A 17,493-nucleotide genomic window follows, 5' to 3' on the forward strand; every position below is an offset into this window, starting at 1 on the left:
AGACAAATAAAATAAGATTAAACTGAAAAAACTTCCTTCATAGCAAACAATGGAATGAAAAGTCAATCTATGGAAGAAGAGAAAGTATTTTTAAATTCTATATCTAATAAAGGGTCAATTTATAAAATCTGTAAGGAACTTACACAAGTCAGTAGCAAAAACGAAACTAATAATAACAAGATAAGTAATAGTATGTATGATTAAGTATCAGGGAAATGCAAATCAAAACCAGAATATAGGTGGCCATTCCATTCCTGCCAATAATGTTTCAATAACTCTTTTAATAGTATGTATCATTAAGTATCAGGAAAATGCAAATCAAAACCAGAGTATAGGTGGCCATTCCATGCCTGCCAATAATGTTTCAATAACTCTTTGCCACGGTTAATTAAACCCACTTGCCTAAAACATTTACAGTATTGTAGACCAATATTATGCAATAGAATTAATAAATATTCAATGAGTTATCACCCTATTCTCATTGTAAGAATAACTATTGGCTATTATCCAAAAGATAAAAGGCAACAAGTATTGGTGGGCATATAAATCCTAGGGAAAACAATTCAAAATTCCTGATAAATCGTGTCAGAACTATAGTACAGTGATTAGGGTGCTTGCCTTTGCATGTGACTAACCTTGGTTTAACCCATGCCACTCCATATGGTCCCCAGAGCCCTCCAGGAGTGATCCCTAAGCTCAGAGTCCTGTGGTTGTGGTCCAAAAACAAACCAAAAAGTTTTACAAACAGAACCCCTATATGATCTAGAAATTCCTCTTCTGGTTTTGTGTCCAAAGGAAATGGAACCAGGGTTTCAGAGGACTATCTATGTTACCACAATTATTTCAGTTTCATTCATAATAGTCTAGATATGGAAGCAATATAAGAGCCCATCGATGAATGACTGGAAAAGGAAGGCGTGACACGTAATTATAGATGTATTCAGGTATAATCATAATGAAATGTTATTTATTCTTAAAAAGAAAAAATGCCATTTGCAACAACATACGAAGAGGTATAAGCTAGAAATAGCACTGTCCTCCCATTGTTCATCAATTTGCTTGAGCGGGCACCAGTAACGTCTCCATTCTGAGATTTGTTGTTACTGTTTTTGGCATATCGAATACGCCATAAGGAGCTTGCCAGGCTCTGCCATGGGGGCAGGATACTCTTGGTAGCTTGCCGGGCTCTCAGAGAGGGGTGGAGGAATTGAACCCAGGTTGGCCGCTTGCAAGGCAGAAGCCCTACCCACTGTGCTATCGCTCCAGCCCATAAGCTAGAAATAGAAAGACAAATACTCCATGAAATTTAAAACAGTTTAACTCAGAGTGCATTTCATTCTGGGGCTCCACACATTCCAACTCAGGAAATATAATTCATTGCTTTTCTTTTGAGAGCTTTCTTCTCTCCCATAGTTCTTTAATAAAAAGTAGTTTGCCTTAGATGTTTAGGCACCTGATTACGTTTGATGCACAGTACAGTATATGGTTCCTAGAGCTTTGTTAGGAGTGATTCCTGGCCACAGAGACAGACGTGACCCCTGAGCACAGTGGTTATAGCCCCAAAATTAAAAAAAAAAGATTAAAGAATTTAAAATCCTAAATTCATAAAAATTAGTTGAACTCAGAATTAGAGAGTGAAATGTTGGTGACTAGAAGTTTGGGGATGGAGAAAAAGGGAAATTTTGATCAAAGGATTTAAGGTAGAAGTTATGCAGGATGAATAAATTCTGAAGATAAAGTAAAATATGATTGGTTAGTTGTGCATTATTATATACTTGGAATTTTCTAATAAAGTACATCTTAAGTGTTCTCAACACACAGACATATAGTAAATGGAAAAAGAGGTGGTAATAATTCTAGATGATATAATTGTTAATTAGCCTTACTGTGATTATTTCAATATATATCAAATAATAAAAATATGCACCTTAAATATAGAACGATTTAAAAAGAAATGTGTAACTGTTTGATCACTGACTCATCACTTATTATTATCATTAATCAGAGTGCCAGAAATGTTTCAGCAATAATGCCATGTATCTGCTCTATATTACTTTTCACCTATTAGGTCTTCATTCTGGGCTTGTTCACATAGTACAGAGCATTTTTCTAAGCAAGAATGGAAATATGGAAGGCCTCTTTTGACAGTTTGGATTTAGCACAATGTCAATTCCACCACATTATATCATCCAGAGTAAGTCATGAGTCCAAGACTGATTCAAACATGGGAAATAATTCCGCTGTGCAATGTCAGGGGCTTCAAAGTCATATTCTAGGGCCTAGGAGAGAACTCAAAGGGTTGGAGAGCACACTTTGCATACTGCTCTCTAGAGTTCCATCCCCAGCACTTTTTAAAAAATTTTTTGTTAGTGAGACACCATGAGGTACAGTTGTAGACTTACAAATTTTTGTGCTTGGGTTTCAATTATACGATGATCAAATACCCATCCCTCCACCAGTGCCCATTTTCTACCACCACGGATCCCAGTATCCGTCCCACCCTCCATCCCCCCCATCCCACCGTGCCTCTGTGGCAGGGCATTCCCCTCTGTTCTCTCTCTCCTATTGGCCATCCCCAGCACTTTAAGGTGCCTGAGCATTGGGAGTTTCCCCCACATACCCCAAAAAGTCACATTGCCAAGGAAAATAGTAGCATAACACGGTCATAACATGGTCCTCCCGTTGTTCATCGATTTGCTCGAGCGGGCCCAGTAACATCTCCATTGGAGACTTTGTTGTTACTGTGTTTGGCATATCGAATACGTCACAGGGAGCTTGCCAGGCTCTGCCGTGCAGGCGAGATACTCTCGGTAGCTTGCCAGGCTCTCCGAGAGGGGCGGAGGAATCGAACTCGGGTCAGCCATGTTGGCTGCTTGTAAGGCAAACACCCTAAAAAATACTAGCATACGGGTGGCAAATTACTATTAAAAATAGTAGCATACGGGTGGCAAATTAGTTTGGGGCATTCTTGCAATTAGCATAAGAAAATGTGTCACCTTCAACTATTTTGCTTCTAGAGAATAGTCTTCATTTTGGGTTCCTGTTACTCCTTTAAATTTATTTTTGTTCTTCTGTTACTCCTTTAAATTTCTTTTTGTTTTATATGTACAACTTTTTTCTTTTTCTTTTTTTATTTTGAACCACTGTGAGCTACGCTTACAAAGCTTTTATGTTTGAGTTTAAGTCATACAATATTCGAACACTCATCCCTCCACCAGTGCACATTTCCTGCCACCAATGTCCCAAGTAGCCCTCCCCATCCCCTGTCCCACCCTCCCCCTGCCTCTATGGCAGACAGTTTCCCTCTTTCTCTCTACTTATAGGTATTATGGTTTGCAATACAGATAGTGAGAGGGCATAGTGTTAGGTCCTTTATCTACTTTCAGCACAAATCTCCCAGCCTGAGCTATCCCTCCAACCATCATTGACTTAGTGATCCCTTCTCTATCCCAGCTGCCTTCTCTCCCAGCTCATAAGGCAGGCTTCCAGCCATTACTCCTTTAATTTTCTAATCTCCTTTCTTTTTTTCCCTCCTTTTTTGGGTCACACCCGGCAATGCACAGGGGTTACTCCTGGCTCTGCCCTCAGGAATTACTCCTGGCAGTGCTCAGGGGACCATATGGGCTGCTGGGAATCAAACCTGGGTCGGCCGCATGCAAGGCAAACGCCCTATCTGCTGTGCTATCGCTCCCTTCTAATCTCCTGTCACTTCGCCTGTTTGAAGCAGTACTAGGAAAACATTGACTCTCCTGTATCTAGTCTGCATACAACATTTTAAAAGCTTTTAAGAGCTTTTCTATATTTCCCTCCATGCCACTGAAGTACATTTTAAAAGTAAACTTGGTGGTGATCTTTCAGAAGTTGAATTTTATTTCCTACTATGGTCTTATTTTTAGTCATGCTTTTTAGTGATATTTTCTTTATTTTGTCAGTTACATTTGTAATGCTCAAAAATATTTCTAGTACAATTTAACAAAGTAACTTGTGCTTGCCTTTTATTTTTATTTTTTATTTCCTATCTTGCATTCTTTTGGAATTTCATTCACTGTGTCCTGTTCCTTTGGAATCTCCTTGAGGATTTAAAAATTTTCTTTGGTTTTCTGCATTAATTCATTGGAGTTTCTTCCTCTGTTCAGCCTTGGAGTATGTTTCCATGCTGTTCATTATCTTTAATTTAAAGGAGATTATTTTTTTTCAGTTAGCTTCTTCTAAGTTGCTCAAGGTAATTGTCAATGACAACCACATGAACACTGCCTCCATTGTTACTCTGGATAACATAACAGTGAGTGATCTGTTTGAGAAACAATTTTAGAGAAAAGCAGTGTTTATCATTTGGAGTTTTGTGATTTGTAGTAGCTGCCTTAGTGCTTTGAAAAAAAATTGGCTTCTGCTTAATCAGTGTTTGATTTTTGTCTCCTTGGCATCTTAATTCCTGTGCCAGGGATTCCTGCTTACCAGTCAATGAAGCCTCTTGTTCAAGCTCTGCTATAGCTTCTTTGAAGCATATGTTTGGGGATCATTTCCCTTCTGGCCTCCAATGTTAGGCTTATGTTTTTCAGAGAGACTCTATTTTCAATAAAAATATCCTAAATATACCAGAGTTTCTTTAACCAGCCATCTGTTCTTGGGCATTCAGGTTTCTTCCAGTTTCTGGCTATTGTAAAGAGTGCTGCAATGAACAAACAAGTGCAGATGTCACTTCGACTATACTTTTTTTGCCTCTCTGGGTGGAGGGATGGGTACTTGATCATTGTATAACTGAAACCCAAGCACAAAAATTTGTAGGTCTATAACTGTACCTCATGGTGTTTCACTAATAAAAAAAATCCTAAATATTGATAGAAATATTGGGAAAAGTTAGCCACCATTTCCATGTGATAGTGATGTGTGTACATAAAAATATTAAAGGCAGTACTGTTTATAATTTCAAATAATGGAAAAACTATTTGATGTCCTTTGGCATAGTATATTGCATATATGTATACTCTGATTTATGTGCAGCGGATGGAATATCATTAAGGTGTTTGAATTTTTTTACTATAGATTTTTAATTTTTTATTTTAGCACTGTGATTTCAATACTGTTGTTTTTTTAAAAAATTTTTATTAGTGAGACACCATGAGGTACAGTTGTAGACTTACAAATTTTGTGTTTGGGTTTCAATTTTTGAACAACATGTCCTTCATTCTATTTTTTTGTCTTTCGGGCCATACTCGCAGTATTCAGGACACATTCCTCACTCAGTGCTCAGGGGTCAATCCTGTCAGTGCTTAAGGGATAGAGTTGATGGGAATAGAGTTTGGGCCTCCTCCAATTTAAAGCATATGCTCCAGAACTATCTGAACTCTCTCTGATTCTGTGCTTGCTTTATTCTCCCTTTCTTAACTTCCCCTCTTACCTTCCTTCCATCCTTTCTTCCTCCCTCCCTCCCTCCCTCCCTCCCTCCCTCCCTCCCTCCCTCCCTCCCTTCTTCCTTCCTTCCTTCCTTCCTTCCTTCCTTCCTTCCTTCCTTCCTTCCTTCCTTTCATCCTTCTTTCCTTCCTTTTCGTATTTCTTTCTTCCCCTTTCCCCCACACATATATCCTTAAAAATCATCTGATAGTAGTTATGTTAACTTTTTGTTTCCTTCTTTAGACATTTAGAATTAAAAGGTAAAATGTTATTTAAAGTGCAAGTTATGCAATATTAGCACGACATGAAAAATGCATAGAAAAATAAAGTCAAAATGTCAATGGTCCTTACCTCAGTGTTATTGATGATTCCAGATATTTTTCAAATTTATTTCATCAATTTATAGTATTTCCTAAGCAGAGAAATGCAATTTCATGAAAATTCACTTCACTTAATCACTTAACTTCCCGTTAGTCGTCGATTTGCTCGAGCGGGCGCCAGTAACGTCTCCATTTGTCCCTGTCGCGTGCTAGTGTAGCCCAATGGCATCTGTTCACTCCGGGAACATGAAGGGCCTCAAACCGATCGTTCATGATCTTGACGAAGAAGTCTGACCATCTGGTAGGTGGGCGGCCACGCAGTCTTTTGACATCCCGTGGAATCCAATCAGTAACAGCTCTAGTCCAACGGTCGTCTTTAAATCTCATTACGTGACCAGCCCATCTGATTTTCGACACCTTGGCAAATGAGACAGCGTCCCTGATCCTTGATTGTCGAAGGATGTCAGAACTCCGGATTCGTTCTCTCATTTGAGTGAAACGTGATATTCCAAGCATAGCTCTTTCTATTCTTCTTTGGGAGACCTGAATAGCGTTCTCATCTTGTTTGCGTAGGGCCCAGGTCTCTGAGGCATATGTTAATGCAGGAAGAACAGTGGAATCAAAGAGATGTGCCTGGAGCCGGAGGTTCTTCATCCTCTTAGCTATTTCTTCGACGTTCTTGAAGGCATTCCAAGCCGCTCTCTTCCTCCTGCGCAGCTCGGGTGCCTGGTCATTTGTCATGTTGACCTCTCGACCTAGGTACACATAGCTGTTGCATTCGGAGATGGTCGTTCCATTGAGAGCGAATGGGGCGTCAGGAACAAGGCTGTTTCTCATAAACATTGTCTTCGTAAGATTCAGCTGTAGTCCTACCTTTCCACACTCACGGTCAAAGTCGGCCAGCATTTGTGCCGCTTGGCTGATGTTTGGTGTTATTAAAACAATGTCATCAGCAAAGCGGAGGTGGTGTAGTTGCCGACCATCTATCTTCACTCCCATTCCTTCCCATTCCAGTCGTCGCATGATGTTCTCGAGGGTGGCACTGAAGAGTTTCGGGGAAATGGTATCACCCTGCCGCACCCCTCTCTTGACATCAACGATCACTTCTTTGTAGAATGGTGAGATCCTGGTAGTGAATCCACAATACAGCTCACGGAGGATCCTGATGTATTGGGCTTGAATGCCCTGATTGGCTAGGGCTTCAATGACCGCTTCCGTCTCAACAGAATCAAAGGCCTTCTTTAAATCAATGAACGTTAAACAGAGCGGCATCTTGAACTTCCGAGAAACCTCAATGAGCTTGGTTATCGTGTGGATATGGTCGATGGTGCTGAATCCTTTGCGGAACCCTGCTTGCTCGCATGGTTGTCCTTCATCTAGTGTTCTGCCAATCCTATTTAGGATGACTCGAGTGAACAGTTTGTAGATGACAGACAATAGGCAGATCGGGCGATAGTTGCCAATGTCATGGATGTCTCCCTTCTTGAACAGTAGTACGGTCCTGCTGGTTTTCCATTGGGACGGAACCTTGCATTCAGACAGGTAGCGAGTGAAGGGCCGAGCCAGTGTATTGATGAGTACTGACGGCAGGTTCTTCAGCTGTTCAGGTCTGACCTTGTCTGGGCCGGGTGCTGTTTGTTTCTTTACCGATGAAATGGCGTGTCGGATTTCCGAAGGGAGAATGTTGGGAACAACATATCCATCCTGTGGAATTTGGTATGTCAGCAAGTGGACATGGCTATCGAAGAGATTTGAGTAGAAGTCATGGATAATCTTCTCCATTGCCATTCTGGAGGATGTGATGGATCCATCAGGACGTCGGAGGGCAGTCATCTTGGTGTTGTAGTTGGCGAAGGACAGGCGGGCGTTACGAATACTTTTCCCGGCTTCTGCCGCATCTACCAGCACTTCTGCTCTTCTCTCTTTGAGGTCTTCCTTGATCGCATCTCTGCACTGCTTTGCGAGCTCGGACGTTAGCTTGTGGTTGCCTGAGGCATGCGCCAAACCACATTGGCGAATAAGCTCGAGTTTTCGAAGACAGGCGTTTTTTTTGTGGCTATCTCTTTCTTGGTGTTCCTCGCACAATCATGGAGGTGCTGAACCAGTCGATCGTATTCCTCGTCAATGTTGTCAACAATGGCATCTTCCCATGTTGCCGCAATAGTGCCAAAGAGCTCCCAGTTGGTGGTCGTTCTGCGAGTTCTCTTTTTAAACTTTGCAGTCCTTTCTCCCCGCTCTGTGAAGTAGAATTTTGCACGAAGGAGACGGTGGTCCAATCCCATTCGGAATTTTGGGACAATAGCGACATCGGTCAGGCAAAACTGTCGATTGAATATGATGTGGTCTATTTCATTGTGGAATCGTCCACCAGGAGACTCCCATGTCCAACGTTTAGATTCTGCCTTCTGGAACTGTGAGTGACCATGAATGGTCTTGGTCGACATGATGAACTCAGACAGTCTCTCACCCTGTTCGTTCCATTCTAGGCCATGGGTCCCGATGTGAAGTTCTTCAGCTGATCTTCTCGGTCCTATTTTGGCATTAAAATCACCCACAATGATCTTGTAGAAGGTGTGGTCTTCTTTATAGAACTTCTCCAGCTCCATGTAGAACTTTTCGATTTCTCTTTCATCATAATGAGATGTTGGTGTGTAGATAATGAAGATAGAAACTGCAGGCAGTGAGCCACATCTATTCAAATGTAAACGTCCGATTTGGGTTGTTAGGCATTCAAATGAATCAATGCTCATGGCCAAGTTTGTGTTGACAAGGACACCGATGCCTCCGACACCTCTTTCATCGCATGTTCCCAGGAACAATTCTTCTCCAGTGTCGAAAACGGCATGGTGAGATTCGTGCCTTCTTGTCTCGGTCAGACCAATGATGTCGTACTTGATCATTTGCGCTTGTACCATCAGGTCCTCGATGGATGCATCTGATGCTAGCGTACGTGCATTGAAAGTACAGACGATCATTTTTGTCTTCCTTCGTTGTGGCAGCCTAGGTCGGCCTTGAGATTTTGTCGGCTTCTCCTTTCATGAAAATTACACAAGATAAAAAAATAAGCCTGTTGTCTTTATACTACATTTGCTGTAAGTTTATCAAAAGATTGATGCTTAACTCCTTCCAGTTAAAAATTATGGATGCATTTCTTGGACATTTAGAAAAGACAACTATGGCTTACCAAAACATAGTGGTTAACAAAATGGGAATAATATTGTTTGTAGGAGCTGGAGTGATAGTACAGCAGGTAGGGTGTTTGCCTTACATGTGGCTGACCCAGGTTAAATCCCCAGCACCCCATATCATCCCCCTGAGCACCACCAGGAGTAATTACTGAGTACAGAGCCAGGAGTAATCCCTGATAATCATTGGATATGGCCCAGAAACAAAAAAGAGAGAAATATTGATTGTATTCCAACTGAGGTTATTTGCCACAGTCAACTTGCTCTCTTACTGTAATGGAGACTTAAATAGTAATAGATGATGTAAAGAAATCAAAGTCAGAAAATTTATGTGCCAAGATCATACATGAGAAGCTTGGACTTTCCACTCAGCTTGTCTTGCTCTAGAACTTGGGATGTTTACAGTAATTCTATGTCAAATAGCCTGACAGATCCTTCTGGTTAAACCAAACCAAATCATTAATCCAGGGAGAAAGTGCAGTGTTTAGTGTGCTTGTCTAGCATGTATCCAACACAATTGGATCTATGGCACCACAAGGTCCTCTGAGCACTGTCCTGTGACCTCCAGGCACTGTAGAGGTGTCTAGAGGATTGATTCATGGCACTACAGGCATTGAGCAGAATCCCATCCTTATCTCAGACATTTACATTAACCTGCTGACCTGGTTAGTTGGAAATACCCCAAGGCCTTCTGATCATCACTTGGAAGACCCCCTCAAGAAAACAGAACAATCCAGACATATTTAGACAATGTACTACTGACATAGGATGCCAAATCAATATGCTTTTAGTGACATTTCTCCAAACCCCTTGTCTCAAACAGGACAATGAAATGAAAGAGACCAGTGACAAACTATATGAGTAGTGGGGTACCTTGTTGCTGAATGTCCGATTCTATGGCACAACTAAGAAGTTTTATAGTAGACAGCTGTCCCTGAATGACTTACCATGGATAAGTCCTCTGCGTTCCACTAGGTAGAATCTGGCTTATGGGCCAACATGTCCGTTTATTTGAGTGAGTGGGATATGCAAGCAAAGTAGCAACAAGGTGCAGGTTTAGAAACTACGGAAGTGTAAGTGACTAGAATTCATTCATGATTAGTGTCTTGAGCTTGATTTTTAAAAAAAATTTTATTAGTGAAACACCATGAGGTATAGTTGTAGACTTACAAATGTTTGTGCTTGGGTTTCGATTATACAATGATCAAATAACCATCCCTCCACCAGCACCCATTTTCCACCACCATGGATCCCAGTATCCCTCCCACACCCATCCCCCCATCCCACCCTACCTCTGTGGCAGGGCGTTCCCTTTTGTTCTCTCTCTCTTTTTGGGTGTTGTGGTCTGCAAAAGAGGCATTGAGTGGCAATCATGTTCGGTCCATATTCTACTTTCAACATGCATCTCCCATCCTGGGAGGTTCCTCCAAACACCCTTTATTTGGTACACCTTTATCTATCTGAGGTCCCTTTTCCCCTAGAGTGTGTGGCTGGCCTCCAAGCCATGGAGAAAAACTCATGGTACTAATCTCGGCCACTCTTGGGTGTTAGTCTCCTATTTTGTTACTTTATGTTCCCCAGATGAATGCAATCTTTCTATGTCTATCCCTCTCTTTCTGACTCATTTCATTGAGCTTAATCTTGGTTTACTGGGCATTATATCAAGTGTTTTTCATGTTGCTGTTATGGCATTTGAGGCCCAGTGCAGTCTCTGATCAGGCATGAAACTCAGGGTCTTACAGCAAAGCATGCACTGCATTATGGTCAGCTTCATGTAAACTTTTAAGGAAAGATGTATTCAATGCTAAGATGTCCTTCAAGGAAAGCATTGTGTCAGAAGGGGTCTTGAACCCAAACCTGAACCAAAGTTTAAATAGTTATGTTATTCAATGATAAGTCATGGAGAGTTCAGAAGACTGTAATATGGCTAAGGATTTGTATGAAATCAGTAAAAAGACCCATGGCCTTGTCATTGCTATGCAATTCCACTGGTCAAGATGATTTTTCTGGTTTCCTAGATAATTATTTTTCCCAAAATAAATTAGCTAGTGCAAGTGTCTTTCGGAGATCACAGAAATTATTTTATAGCTTATTTATTAGTAGGTAGACAATAAGAAACCATATGTATAAACCATGTTTATGACTAATAAAACCATGTTTATGACTAATAAAAATGCATTTAGTGTGGAAGTTCTCCCAGATTACAGTTGTTTTTTCATTCAAACATTAATATGTCATGGCTGAAGAACTAATATGAGTTAATATCTATAAATATTAATATTCATTAATGAGAAATGATTGCAATGAAACCTTGTTAGGTTATGATTTACTCCAATGAAGTACATTGGAATAAGTCCAATTTTGATGTTCCACAACAGATTTGCACACAAACATGTTTACAAATACAAAAAGCATTTCTAAATCTGGCAGGTATTGGAGAGTGTTCTTGAAGACTCATAATTCCAAAACTCATTTGCTGACCTGGACCACTATTTCCTTGACTTTGTCAGAGTTTGACTGCATAATCTTAAACAGACCTTCCAGTTCTGACAAAATGAATCTCAGATATTTTATAATGTGCTGAGATTCGTTATCTCACTGGGAAATTGAACTTAGCTTCTTGAGTAACTGAAGGAAAGGTAGCACCCAAAACTCCAGATGTTTATGATCTCCAAGTTTCTTTATTTTACAGTTTAAGGGGGTAGTCCTAGATCTTACGGCCCCTCTCTCTGGATATATGACATCATATATCTTATCCTTTCTCTTTTTTTCTCTTTTCCAATGTATGATACCACTTGTCCTGTTCCTTACTGTGTTCCTTATGAGGTCTGCTGCTCTGTAGTTTGTTACTGAAGCTCCAGGGCCTGGCTCTTGAGCCCTGTTGCCCTGCTGATCTTTGTCCCTTTTTCCATATGCTTGAGAATTTCTGCTTTTCTTTTGATTTTTTTTTCCTTTTGGGTCACATCCGGCAATGCACAGGGGTGACCCCTGGCTTATGCACTCAGGAATTACTCCTGGCGGTGCTTGGAGGACCATATGGGATGCTGGGGATCGAACCTGGGTCGGCCACATGCAAAGCAAACGCCCTACTCCCTGTGCTATCACTCAAGCCCGGAGAATTGCCGCTTTTCCTGCTATTCTCAAGGCCATATTGAGGAGGTTTCTTGACCTGTGGATCCCTTTTAAGTGTTTGTTATCTCTACCAATTAACTCTTTCCTTTGCCTATCTGACTGGTTACCTCTCAGGTATAGGAGATTTTAAAGACTCATTTAAAATGACCAATTGTATTAATTAAATTACCTGGTGTCCCTCTGCTCTTCCCTCCACTACTGTTGTAACAATTCCTGTTTTTACCCATAGTAGGGGCACACTTAGCTTTCCTCTGGTATTTCTCTTGGTTCTGCGTTCAAGGATTATTCCTGGTGAGTTCAGGATCATAAGGGGATGTCTGGGAGCTTGCATGTGCTGGCTGTGAGCAACGCAATCTCCTTATCTACTGTACTATCTTTCTGCCCCCTCCCTTAGTGATGCTTTGGAGGGTCATTACATACATAGTACATAGTTCTATTGATATTCCATTGTGAAATTGAAATTTCTTATTGCTTGAGGAGTGTCTAAAAATTCACGGGAGGAAACATTTGATTATGTGCAATTCATAGCATTAGACAAGGTTCAATAACTGCTTCATGGGAGGCAATAGAGTTAATGATAAGCCAATCAGACTTCATTTCAAACAAATAATCATGATTTGCATTGAAATTGTGAAAAGACGGAAATTGATGAGTTTGCTATCAGATGTTTCATGCTTACAAGTGTTAACTCACTGCGGTATTATTGGTGATAGATGTAAAAGTAAATAGAAATTTTCAGTGATAGGTTTTCTTCTTAGGAAGCATCCCTCAGAATCTCTGCTTTGATTTTCAGGAAATTTGTTTTGTAAAGGATCCCTAGTTATTAGGAATACAGCATAAGGATTCACAATTATGACTTTCAGAAATGCCCCTTTAGAAACTATAAAGCTGATCTCTTCACTTAGTTTTATTTTCTTCTAATTGACTAAGGAATTAAGAAGCAGTTTCTGTTTTTCTACTTCATTGCCTCGAAAATTGGCCTCCATGTTTAATTCCTGTTTTGTATACATTCTCAATAATTTAATATTTGCAGTATAATCAAGACATAAAACCTGATATGGAAAATCAAAGTTGCAATTAAAGTGTCATTGGAGTCACTCATTGAGGAGAAATGTTTTGAAGAATTAGTTTACAAGGAATAGAATCACCTTGGGGGTGTTTTTCAACAGGTTCACTTTATTTGACTACAATGGAATTGTTTTTAAATGTGCAATGATTATAGATCTGTGTCTCCTCCTTCTCCCATTCTCTTGCTTTGAAACTCAGTCTTCACTGGGATGACATAAATAGGTGAGGCCTCTGGGACATGATTATGTCTTCGGAGTAAAAACTTCATGAAAGAAATCAGTGCCCTTATAAAAGAGATTCCAGCAAGTTCCTTCACCCACTTCTGCCATGTGAAGCCACATTGATAAGACTGCCTCCTATAAGACTGCACTTACAAGTTGGATGGAACTTGAGGGGATCAAGTTAAGTGCAGTGAGCCTGAGGAAAAAGGACAAATGCCAAATGGTTTCACTTATATGCGAAGCATAAAGTATCATAGTAAGGAAGCTGGAGACAGTATAGCAAGGAAAGCACTTGTCTTGCACAACAGATTACCTGGATTTGATCCCGGGTATATAGAAATATGGTCCCTGAACACTGCCAGGAGTGAGCCCTGAGTATAGAGTCAGGAGTACGCCCAGACTATCATCAGGTGTGACTCCAGCCACCCTCCCACCCCAAAGAACCCAAATAAATCATAAGAGAATAATATAAAGGATAACATCTTGAGCTAAGCAGAGGCAGTGGAGTGGCAGTGGTGGAAAGGGGCTTAGAGTCAGTGGTGGGAAGAAGTAGGCACTCTGGTAGATGTGGCGCAGTGATATTGTGTTCTTAAAACAGTAATACTAACACTATTATAAATCCTGGTGCCTTCATAAGGAAATAAAAGGACAGACAAGCAGATAGATAGATTTCATTCTGTGAACCAGGAAGCAAGTTTTCACTGGACACTGAATCTGCCGCTGTTTCTAACTTGGACATCCCCGTCTCCAGAACTGTGAGCCACTAGTCTACAGTATTTTGCTCTAGCAGCCTGAGTGAACTAAGCCAGTCACGGAAGGAAGTACAGGGTCTTGATTTAAGGGAGAATCACATTCAAAAAAGGTTTGTGAGAAAAGCAGTTATCTCTGACACGAAGAACCAGTCTTTGGCAAAACCAATGATTATAATGTGCCAACCACATGATTTGCAGTGAATGTTATTAAATATAATTTTGACTAGTATTATTTATTTTATAAGATCATATATAATAAGTTTTTTACAAATTAACAGGTATCCACCTATTTTTCTATTTGGGGGAGATGGCCACCCCCAACGGTGCTAAGGGGTTATTCGTATGACCAGTGGGACCACGCATTGCCAGGGGTCAAATCTGAGGCTCCTGCATGCAAAGCATTTGCACCAGCCCTTTGAGTCACCTCTTTGGCCCTCCACTGCCACTCGAAAGTTGGGGCTACATCACTTTGCTCTTACCAAAGACCTGCGTTAGCACTTGTGTCTCTACTTGAAAGGAAAGGTGAGTGTGATTTTTAGTTTTTCTCTATTATTTGATATAATTTGGTGGAATGTTATTGGCGTCTGAGAACTTTTCAAATTTTTCTGCCTAAATGAATGGTAATTGCTTCTTGGATTTCTGCCATTTGACTTGGGAAATATTTCACAGCTCTACTTTCAGAAAACTAGAGATACCAATATTTGAAACTCAACCTTAGGAAGGAAGAGAATCAGCTAATGGAGAGAACAGTGACTTGACTTCAATTTCTAACTACCACAGTTGACCCTTTGCTACCCTGTTCAGGTCACGAACCTGCTGTGTACCTCACATTTCTCATTTGCAACATGAATACATTAGATGAACTCCATTTAAAGATTTCTGGGTATATGGTGCTAAGTTCACTGCTGGGTAAGACTTTTTTTTATGGTGGAAAAGAAATTGTATTTAGGATTAGCCAGCTAGACTGTTTAGATGGTCCCAATTTTGTTGGCAACATCCAAGGCGTCATAATCAGGAGCCAGCCGAACATATTCCTTTTTCTCTCCATCAGGCCTAATCAGGGTGTTGACCTTGGCTACATCAATGTCATAGAGCTTCTTCAACAGCCTGTTTAATCTGGTGCTTGCTGGCCTTGACATCCACAATGAACTCAAATATGTTGTTATCTTCTATTTTCTTCATGGCTGACTCAGTAATCAGAGGAAACTTGATGATGGCATAATGGTCAAGCTTGTTTCTCCTGGGGGCGCTCTTCCGAGGGTATTTGGGTTGCCTTCTCAGTTGCAGCGTTTTGGGTCTTCTGAAGGTGGGTGATGTGCGAATCTTTTTCTTTTTCTGGCTGTGGACGCCTTTCAGAACTGCTTTCTTGGCCTTCAAAGCTTTGGCTTTGGCTTCAACTTTGGGAGGGGCAGGGACTTTCTCCTTGGCCTTCTGAAGTGACATCTTTGTAAAAAGCTGGGTAAGACATTTTAAACGGATACAATTGAGTTTCAAAGTTAGAGACCTTTTCATGGTTATTACATGAAAGTAAGACATAATTCTGGAGAATATCACGTTATGTACATGAGTAGAATCTATTTTTTTGTTCTGTAGGCAGCCACATGGAGCTTTCTGCATGCCTAGTCTTGTTCTAACCAGTTTATAAATACTATTCAAATATGTTTAACTTTCATGACAACAATGTAGATTGATGACACTTATAGTGTCCTGATTTTATGAATAAAAATCAGAGGCACAGAGAAATCAAGTAATTTTACTAAGGACACACAGCTAGAACCTGGAAAAGTTGAGGCTCAGATCTAGGCAATTGATTCCAGAGTCCATGTCCTTGACTTTTATCCTAGTATATTTGATTACTGATAGGGCGAATAAAAGGTGTTTTGTGGTGGGGATGGGGGCGTTGTGCCAGGGTTTACTTCTGACTCTAGGCTCTGGCATCACTCCTGGTAGTGCTTGGGGGATGAAATACAGAGCCTAGAATTCAAACTAGTGTTCACAAGTGCAAGGCAAGCTCCTTACCCACTGTACTACTTCTTTGGCCCCCAAGTTTTAATTGATATTCATATGCTAAAATAAACACATGGCTTCAGTTTACTGACAAATTCAGGATTGTAAAACTCCCTTGGGGAATTCTCACAGTCCTCAGGAAGGAGGTTTGAACTGCAGCCCATTTTCAAAGTGCTTTTGAGTGGTTTGTGATTTCTCATGGCCATTTTTCTTGCATTTTAATGTTAACAGTTGGTATGTTGTGTTGCACATGTTTTACCAATAGTGTTTGTTTCCTTCCTTCTCAGCATCCATATCATCCCATTTTAGGCTTTTAAATTTTTTTAATTTAATTTTATAATTTTTTATTGAATTCTGCTTCACAATGATAGGTGGGCTGGAGTGATAGCACAGTGGTAGGGTGTTTGCCTTGCATTTAGCCGGCCCGGCTGAGCCGGGTTCGATTCCTCCGACCCTCTTGGAGAGCCCAGCAAGCTACCAAGAGTATCTCACCCGCACGGCAAAGCCTGGCAAGCTACCTGTGGAGTATTTTGATATGCCAAACACAGTAACAAGTCTCAAAATGGAGACATTACTGGGCCCGCTCAAGCAAGTCGATGAACAATGGGAGGACAGTGTACAGTGTATTTTTTATTGAATCACTGTGAGATACAGTTACAAAGTTTTTATGTTTGAGATTCAGTCATACAATGATCTAACACCTATTCCTCCACCAGTGCATATTTTCCACCATCAATGTCCCCAGTATCCCTCCCCAACACAGTCCTCACCCTGCCTCTATGGCAGACAGGGCTTTTAAAACAGCAAGGCAGAGGCCCATTTTTGAGCCAGGCAGAAACTGATGACTTCTGTGTTAGCTCCCAACAGTTACAACTTTGAATATTTCTACTTCTTTTTAAGGGCTCTTTCGACATTGTTGTGCTTAACTTTCTGTCCTTTATTATCAGAATAAATAGGATGTGGGAAGAGTTATTTAGTTATTTCAGTTTTGGAGTATTTACTCATGGGCTGAAAAGATAGTACAGTTGGAAAGCAGCTGTCATTCTTGCAAGGAACCAAGCTGGGTTTGATCCCAGGCACTTCTGTGACTCCCAGAGCACCACCACGGGTGATTCCTAAGCATAGATCCAGGAGTAAGCCCTGATCACTTTCGGGTGTTCCCCTGGCCACCTATCCCCCCAAATCAAGTAAGACCCAAGAACTTTCAGGTGTTACCATCATCAAAATCAAAGTATTAACTTAGCTACTTGAAGGCAATTTTAGGAGGACTTGGCACAGTAGAAAGAGAGTCAGGGAAAGAATGATTATAGAGTGCTAGATTTTTTCCTCTTGAAACCAGTCTAAGTTGCTGTCATAATACTGGGTTCTAATTTTAATGATAGAAACGTGAACTGTATTTCAGGTTATACTTTTTCTT

General features: G+C 40.7%; 1 protein-coding gene and 1 pseudogene across 2 annotated transcripts in view; one reads left to right on the forward strand and one right to left on the reverse strand.

Moving 5' to 3' along the window:
* The window catches only part of LOC130038444 (melanoma-associated antigen 10-like), a 205,757-nt gene that overhangs the window by 91,106 nt on the left and 97,158 nt on the right, over nucleotides 1-17,493 (forward strand). The window lies entirely within an intron of this gene.
* LOC130038445 (60S ribosomal protein L23a-like) lies at nucleotides 14,986-15,512 on the reverse strand (annotated as a pseudogene).

The sequence above is a fragment of the Sorex fumeus genome, unplaced genomic scaffold, assembly GCF_029834395.1.
Source record: "Sorex fumeus unplaced genomic scaffold, SorFum_2.1 ptg000075l, whole genome shotgun sequence".
NCBI lineage: Eukaryota > Metazoa > Chordata > Mammalia > Eulipotyphla > Soricidae > Sorex > Sorex fumeus.